The sequence below is a fragment of the Dioscorea cayenensis genome, chromosome 20 (assembly GCF_009730915.1).
Source record: "Dioscorea cayenensis subsp. rotundata cultivar TDr96_F1 chromosome 20, TDr96_F1_v2_PseudoChromosome.rev07_lg8_w22 25.fasta, whole genome shotgun sequence".
NCBI lineage: Eukaryota > Viridiplantae > Streptophyta > Magnoliopsida > Dioscoreales > Dioscoreaceae > Dioscorea > Dioscorea cayenensis.
In genome coordinates this window covers 24,380,683-24,389,961 of record NC_052490.1, presented here as the reverse complement: position 1 = coordinate 24,389,961, position 9,279 = coordinate 24,380,683, and the positions used below count along the sequence as shown (strand labels likewise).

The following is a 9,279-nucleotide window of genomic DNA, read 5'->3' as shown; positions in this document are numbered from 1 at the left end:
ATCAATGGTGTCTCCACATCTTCATCAATATCCATGATGACAAAATCCACAGGAAACACAAATTTGTCTACCCGGACAATCACATCTTCGACAATTCCACGAGGCTTCCTTGTTGATCGATCTGCCAATTGTAAAATCATTCTCGTGGGTCTAAGCTCATCAAGACCAAATTTCGAATACATGGTATAGGGCATAACATTAATACTTGCCCCCGAGTCCACTTGGGCATTTTCTTGAACTCCACCCTCGAGTACACATAGGATTATGAAGCTTCCCGGATCCTTCAATTTTTGTGGAAGCTTTTTCTCCAAAATGGCCGAGCAATTTCCCATGAGTGCAACTGTGCCCTCTTCTTCCAACTTTCCCTTGTTTGTTAGCAATTCTTTCAAAAACTTGGCATACTTGGGTATTTGAGTTAAAGCTTCCACTATTGGGATGTTTATGTGGAGTTGCTTGAAGATGTTGATAAATTTTCTGAATTGAGCATCCTCCTTCTCTTGTTTCAATCTAGCCGGATAGGGAATTGGAGGTTTGTATTCAGACGGCTTAGATGAACCCTTTTTTGGATTTTCCTTTTCTTCCTTTTGCTTGCTTGATTCAATAACTTCCTCCACGGTGTTAGGGTCTTCCACTTCGGCTACCATAGTTTCCTTGACACTTGGGTCAACTCCGACCCTTGTCTCAACTTGTTTCCCACTTCTAAGGGTGATGGCCTTCAATTGCTCTCTTGGATTCTCCTCAGTGTTGCTAGGAAGACTGCCAGAAGGTCGCTCAGAGTTAGCTTTAGCAAGCTGCCCCGCTTGGTGCTCAAGTGATTGCACAGAAGCTTGTAGGTTCCGCAAAATGGAGCCAATTTCATTAAACTATCCGGGCATGTTGAGCAAGCTGAGCATTTACCTTACTGAACTGAGTATCCATACTGCTAGTTATACTGTTGAATCTGGATTCAGTGTTAATCATGATTTTGGCGAGCACATCTTCAGTAGTGAACCTTTTCTCCAAAACTGGCTATTGCATTTGGGAATCTTGTGGAGCCGGTGCGGCTTTTTGTTGTTGTCCTTGATTTCATGAAAAGTTTGGGTGATATTTCCACCCCGGATTATAAGTAGAGCTGTACGGATTCCCTTGTGGCCTTTGTCCCCCAATATAATCAACATTCTCCATTGGGGCGACGGAGGAACTAGCAATTGGACAATGAGCAACTCCATGCCCTCCACCACAAGTGCTACAACTCATCACCGATTCTGACTTCGAGTTACTACCCATGAGCATGTCTATCTTTCGAGACAACACATCAACCTTTGCGGCAAGAGCATCATTAGCATTGACTTCATAAATTCCGGCCCCTTTTTGTGGTGCACCTCTTGAGGCCCAATGAGACTCATTGCTTGCCATTGATTCAAGTAGTTGCTCGGCATCGTCGGGGTACTTGTTGCTAAGAGATCCGCCCGCTGCGGCATCAATTAGTTGATGAGTTGCATAGTTTAACCCATTGTAGATGATCTGAATCCGCATCCAAGAAGCAAAGCCATGATGGGGGCATCTTCGAAGAAGGTCCTTAAATCTCTCATAAGCTTAAAATAGTGTCTCCGACTCTCCTTGTTTGAATGCCGAAATTTCTTGCCTTAGCTTCGCCGCTTTGCTAGGAGGAAAATACCTTCCCAAGAATTTTTCCACCATATCCTTCCATGTTTTGATCGATCCCGGTGGTAAGGATGTGAGCCAACGGTATGCTCCATCTCGCAAACTGAAAGGGAATAATCGCATCTGGATCGCATCGTCAGTCACCCCATTTATCTTGAAGGTAGAACAAATTTGAAGAAAACGGGCGAGATGATCATGGGCATCTTCATTTGCAAGACCATTAAATTGAACTGAATTCTGGATCATGCCGATGGTGCTTGCCTTGACCTAAAAATTATTTGTGGCGATGGATGGAGCTTGCACACTAAATTCTTCACCCGTAAATTGCGGCCTTTCATACTCGGATAAAGTACGTCTTTCTTCGGCCATAACTACAGATTCTCTATCCTCGATTTCGATGTTTCTTTCACTAGTGCTTTCACTCACTTCTCTAAGCCGTCGATGCAAGGTTCTCTCGATTTCACTGTCTTGTGCAACTAGATTTGACGGATTTGCTCGTGTCATGCACAGTACCTTGCAAAGTCAAAAAAGATAAAGGATGTTAAGCTCAAAAGAAATAAAACAAATAATAATAAAATAAAATGCAAGAAAAGAAAAATGGTTAGAGCAATAAGCTAGAAGTTTCCTAGAATTCCTTAATGTCCCCGGCAACGGCGCCAAAAACTTGATTGATTACCCGCAAGTGTACGGGATCGTCAAGTAATACCCTGTGAGTGACACAGGGGTCGTAGTATTCCACGGGACTAAGGAGCTCCTATTACTCCTCCAACACTTACTTTCTAACCTTACAATTGAAACATGGTGTTACTCTAATACGTGCAATAATATAAATAAGAATACAAGTGTAGCAGTCCCACAATAAGCAAGGAAATCTCAAGAGCAATAATGATAAGAATAGGCCTCGGGATGAGGATTCCCAAGAGGGGTTCACCATGATGCATGGATGCAAAAGAATAGATGGCATGGGTGATTTAGACCGACCGATCTCAATAATAGTTCAACCCCGATTTCACGGTAGTCAAACCCTAATCCCATACAAATGATGACAAGGATTTCTCCTTAGTCAAATTCCTACGATTGCATTAAGAACATGGAGATCGCGCAACAAGGACGCACTTAACCTAAGTTCATCCTCATGGTTCGGAGGGGCAACCAACATCCAATTTCTCGGCATGTTGGTCAAGGATCTCCCCTTTTAGCTCAAAAGTGATCTAGTACACGTGAGTAGGTCACGTCTACGTATACAACTCAAGTAAGAACTAAGGATTTCTCCGTATTATAGTTCTAGGCATGAAGCAACATGAGCTAAACCACAAATCACACCAATGCATTCCAAATAAAAGTGAAGCATCCAAAATACATGATGAACCCCCCAAGGTTTACTTACATCCAGTGGCCTTGGGGGTCTAGTGTGCCATCACACAAATAAATGTCTCAAACACAACAAAAGCAAGAAGTAAATGCATAAATGGCACTCCCTAGTCCGAATGATGAAGAGGAGGAAGAATGCCGGCCGAATGACGCTTCTTCTAGCCCAAAAGGTGTCGAATGCTTCTCCTCGCTTGATGATGAAGCTTCCCCTTGAAGTTCAAACCCTTGATCTTCCCAAGCTTCAAGCCAAAATCTCCTCAAGAATATAATATCTTCATTTTCTCCTTCTTCCCAAGTGGTGGCTGCCAAGAACCCTCAAAAAATGTCTCACAGAAATCCTCCCAAAAAGTCCCCCTTTCTTTTCCCCAAGATGCTCTTTATAACCCTCCTCATTTACTCCAAGATCCATCAATCGCGAGGTGGTAAACTGGCTCAATGAGGACCTCATTGAGCTCCTCATTGACACTCTTCGGGGCAAGAAAACTCCTCATATGCACACCCAATAGTATCCATACTGGCTCAATGAGCACCTCATTAAGCCAGTATGCTTTCAATCAATCAACTTCCTCTGTGCTACAGTGATTATCCCGGGCTCTATACCGGGCAGCATTGAGACCGTATGCATGATTCGATTTCTGCCTTGAAAACTCTCGAGGTGCTACAGTGTAAGTTACAGGGTCGGTGTTACAGCACCACTGCTACAGTACTTCGGCTACAGTATTTTGCTACAAGGAATATGCTACAGTACCACAACTTGGTTTTCTTCTCTTTTTCACCCAAATTGTATCTTCATGTCCTCCATGGCGTCTCCATGCCCTACAAAGCAAATAATACACGATTAAGCGCATAACGGGCATTAATTATAATAAAATACATGCTAGAAGCGAGGAATACATATATAGAAATACGTACATTTAGACACTTACCAGTTGACAAGTCCAAGCACCCTCTAGTGGTTTAGCTCTCCATGGAGCACAATACAATCAATAACGAAATCAAAAGTAAAGATATACAATCCATGAATAAAACCCGATTGGTGTTCGTGTCGATGGTCTTGTGGAGTAGCCTCGTGACAAGCTCCCCTTGCTTATATCATGCAAGTGCATGGGTTTGTCGAAGTAATAATCCCGGGTTAGCGGGTATCGAATCTACAGAGAGTAGGGAATAAAAAATACTTAATTCGATTCTTAGCTATGTAAAAGATCAATGATAATGAGTGTGACAATCATTCAATTCTCAATAGTAAAAGCAACAAGTGAGAGAGCAAAAGTAAAGAAGGGGATAAGGCAATCGATAAAGATGGGGTACCCGGAAAATGCTCCACCTAGGATAATTGTTTCAAGTGCAAGAACCCTCTATTATGCTTCCTAATCAATGCAATGGTGAGTAGTGGAAATCCTTAATTACATAGTCCCAAATCTAAGGTCAACTATGCCTAACTCTATACATGTCTCTGAGGAGAAATCGAACAATCTCAACACCTCGCACTCGCATAGAGTTGCAATGAGCTCTAGGGATTCCAAGTGATAAATCTCTTCCTAATTGAGACCTAGGGATTCCAAGTGATAAATCTCTTCCTAATTGGTCCAGGTGGAAGGTCCCTTACCACAATTGAGACCTAGATACTAAGATCACCTCAACGCTTCACTCCGTTGCACGCGCAACTAAGCCCCAGCGGAAGTTCATCCCTTAGACCATTCACTCTATTATGACCGCAAAGAACTTGAGGAACGGAGGTAGAATCTATCACACCGGAGGAGAAAGGGGATGCTCCTGTACCTCTCGACTCACCCTCTCAATCCTCTCCAACCTTGCTTTGTCTAACGCTCGTGGTGTGTCACTCACTCATAAGGTTACCAACAAGAACTCTCAACCCTAGTGTAACTCTAGGGGAAATGTTCATACAATCAAGCATTCAAGGTTGGAACTCACAATAAACATCAATTTATTAAAAGCATAATAAAGAGGTTCAAAGAAGCAAATACATCCTAGGGTTCACAATATCCGAGTACCCACTAGGGGTTTAGCTCTCCATGGAGCTAAGTACAATCAAAGAAATAGAATGTAAAAGTAATGAATCCATAAAAAAACCCCCTCGATAGTCGTGTCGATGGTCTTGTGGAAAATCCTCTACTCGTCGTCCAAGGATTCCCTCATCCGGTATAGGATACACCTCGACGGAAGCTCCCATACCAACCTTCTTCCTAAGGAATGATGATGTTGGAGCCGTAGAACCTCTCCAAAACCTTGGCCAATACCCCTCGAAAGCCTAGCTGAAGCCCTCTCTCAAGTTGGGGAAAAGATGGAGAAAAGAATACCAAAATCGGGGCTAAATCAGCTTTAAATAAGGCTGGAATCGGGCGACTACACGGGCGTGGATGCTCCACGCGTCCGTGCGGAATTTCCACACGGGCGTGGATAATTTCCACACGCCCATGTTGATTTTCTGTTACTCTGGTTTCTCGGGCAGCTGTGAACAGTGCTGCTACATTATATGCTATAATATTGCTACAGTGATCTGCTACAGTATTCGACCTGAATATCTTCCCTAATTCCATACTTTCATCGGGGTAACACAACGGGCACACGTTCACGTCGTGGATCACTTGCTTCTTCAATGGTGTACACGTTGGTGGAGCTCTTGTTCTATGCGCATAAGCCAGAATGCTGGAATGTCACTGCCTTTGTGCCCCTCCAAATGGATGTGCACACTCGAATACGAGGAGGTTGGCACACACTCTAGCATCTCACACCTGACCTATGACTTCGCGTTTGAACCTTAGCAAGATTTCTTCCAAAATTGGTGCATTATGATCCACATTGGCCTATTTCCTTCATACTCGGCCTCACAACCCTACCCCGCATAAAAAGTAACATAAAAAAACACATATTAGTGTAAAAAAACCGAGAAAAAGTAATGCTCAACATAAGGAATGAACGCTCAGCATTCAGTATCGCACAAGCACTTATCAAACTCCCGCACACTTAAGCTTTTGCTTGTCCTCAAGCAAAAATTAAAACGTTATGTGCATCCATGAAGAAAATATTGAAAGTGCTTGGCCTTAGGTTCACCAAAATGTACAAAGAGAGCATTCTACAAGTGAGGGAAATTTCAACACTAAATACGAAAAATCAACGCTCTAGCTAAAAACTTGAATCAAAAAGGAAAACAAAACCCAAAGTCGTGTACGTGTGTGAACTCACTCAAAACAACCCAAGGTATACTTCTCAAAGTTCTAAGTGCAAGGGACTTATTTATCTACAAAAGTGACAACAATTTCAAAGATGGTAGTAGCATCACACATCCTCTAAGGTAGCCCTTTCCAAAGTGGCCGCTAAGATGGCTTTCACACTTTTGAGGTGGTAGCTCTTTCTACCGGAGTGGTAGCTTTCACTCATCCTATGAGATAGCTCTTTCTCTCATTAGGGCATAACTAGTATCCGACTTATGAGAGTAGCTTCATACTTCATAGGTGGTAGCTCTTTCCACCCAACAAACACAATAAAACTATTTTGTTCCTTCTTTTCATTTTCATCATTTATTTATTTATTTTTTTTTATTTTTTTTAGCACAAGAAAATAAACCTAACTAGTCCCTTTAACATCGAACATGAGTTTCGAATAGAGTTCAAAGAGTGAGTAGTGCACTAAGTGTAAATCGGACAAAAATTCCTAAAAATTCAAGCAAGAACTAGAGTATGAAAACATTCAATGTTAGAAATTCTCCTAAACTCAAGAATACAATCATTGCAACTAAGGTGAACCGCCATTGGCTATGTGAGCATATGACAATCAAGAACAATAAAAAAGATGTGTGCACTACAAAACTCCCCTCCACACTTAAGTTGTACATTGTCCTCAATGTACATATGCAAGCTCACTCAAAATATATATATCATTCAAAAGCAAATGTGGGAGAAGCAATCAAAACAATACTCCCCTGACTCCTAGTGTTACGTTTGATGTAGCTAATTCCATGGGAGTAGTGTTCCGACGGGTTGAGAAGCTCACACGGCCAAGTGCCTCAGCACCTTGGCCGTGCCCATGACTAAGTCTAAATTCCCAAGAAGACAAGACCATCTGCACGCATACACGAGGGTGTTCAGTGAAGCTCAATAAAGACAAAATAACTCGAGTGTATATAAAAGATGAAGCAATGAATACGACTCGATGATTCGAAAAATGAAAATAAACTCAGAAGGAGAATCCTGTCTGAGTGAACAAGTCTAAAAACAAGAAAAATAAAATAAAATGCAAGAAAGTAAAGGAGAAGTCAAGTGTCAGTGCTGCTCTCAGGCTCTTGTGCTACTGCTGCTGGAGACGCATTCGGTGGGTCCACCTGTGCTGGGGTCGAGGATGGAGGTGCTGGAGGAACCGAGGGGGCCTGAGGAGTCCTCGGCCGTAATACAAATGATGAGGCGACGTCTCACTCTAAAATCTGCTTTAACACGTTGAAACGCGCCATGAACTCTGTGTACTGAGTAGCCTGCATAGCCCTAATCTCGGCAACCTCAGCTCGGACCACCCCTATAGCATTCTCGAGCCTCTCAAAGCGATCATTGGCTCGAGATGGTGAAAACATACGCACTGGAGGTGCCTCGGTCTCCATCGTTGCTGGCTGAGGCTCGGGAGCGGGCTGAGAAGCTTCAGCTTCATCACCTTCATCCTCGGTTATCTCTTGAGCTGGTAGTACTAAAGCAAAAACCCCTGTCCGAACCCTGCGGACCATGCCCATCAATCGCATCTTCTCTAGACTCGGGGGAGCAGGTACACTCGTCTTCTCGGTCCCGCGAATCGAATCCAAGAGACCCATGCCCAACACTAATCTTGTAATGTAGGGGCCCGAGAAGATCGCTCCCAGTCTAGCATAGTGTCCCTGATGTCTGATTTACTCTGCCAGGATGTGCCCTAAGTGAATCGGTACGCGCTGTACCATCGAGTACAAGTACAATAGCTCCTGACGGCTCAGGATACTAGTGCTATCACCACGGCCAATCACCAACATACTCATAATGGCATGCAAGTATCTGTATGCAGGTCGGGAAAGGCACGTGGCCATGGACATCCCCGGCTCGTACTGACCTTGACCACATAACACTCTGTAAGCTCTCTGTGGGGTCAAGGTTCCAGGGTAATCAGTCAGTAACTATGCATATTCCTCTGTATCAGTGAATGCCTCCTCGTACAAGCCAAGTAGTACTGAAAACTGCGTAATGCTCAAGCTATGGTGGTGTCCAAATACTCTGAACTGAATGGTGTCCAAACTGTCAAAGCTCGCATACGATCTATCAAACTATTATGATGATAGCACCTCCAGTGCAAACTCTCGTATGGCTGGCTCTCTAATCGTCAGCAACTGCTGCCAACCACCTTCTAAAACGAGATCCTCGATCTCATCAGCAAACTCATCTCACTGCTGTAGATCTCACAATATAGTCGTGTCTAAGAATCGAGTTTGCCCAAAATGGAGCCTCGACAGGCGCTCATAGCGAACCTGATGCTCTGGAATTGCAAACCGCATGCCCTCGGGCTCAGGAGATGATTCACGTGGTCGCTTATCAGCTTGCTTCTTTGACCTAGGTGCCATAATCTGCAAGATTTAAATGAAATTAATCAAACAAGTTGATAAACCAATGCTGTAGAAATCCACACAGTCATGTGGAATTTCCGCACGCCCGTGTGGATCCACGGGGCGTGAGAACCTCACGGCTACACTTCAACAATCCTAAAGCACAACTTAATAGTACTTCTAACTTTGTTCTAAACATAAATCGTATTTCCAATTGAAGAAATGAAGCATTATTAACCAGGTTAATCGATAGAAACCATGAATTAGCAAGGAAGATGATAAAAAAAAACTTACCGACGTGATGGAGTGAGAAAATGAAGAACCGGTCAGAAAACTTCACTAAAATTCCACAAAATTAGCACTCTAAACTCTGAGATTACTGTGAGAGTGTTTTCAGGCAAATAGAAATCGTAAAGAGGGAGAGGAACTACCCTCTTTTAAATAGAGCCCACGACTTTTGGCATTCTGTGCATCCACACGGGCGTGTGGAAATTCCCCACGCCCGTGCGCCTCACTTCAAAAGCACTACAAGGTTATGCACACGCCCCTGTGGTCTTTCAGGAAAACACTCCTCTGACTCTGTCTTCTCTCGCACGTGTGTGCTGAAAATATCCACGCCCGTGCCCCCGACCCACAGGGGCAGCCGTAAGCTCCCTGTGGCTTCCCTGGACATCCGAGAAAAATACTAAGTGTTT

General features: G+C 43.5%; 1 non-coding gene across 1 annotated transcript; it reads left to right on the top strand.

Moving 5' to 3' along the window:
• Positions 1-1,525: 1,525 nt before the first annotated feature.
• Positions 1,526-1,632, top strand: LOC120252290. Its single transcript, XR_005533833.1, has one exon. It is a non-coding gene; the product is annotated as a small nucleolar RNA R71 (small nucleolar RNA).
• Positions 1,633-9,279: the final 7,647 nt, after the last annotated feature.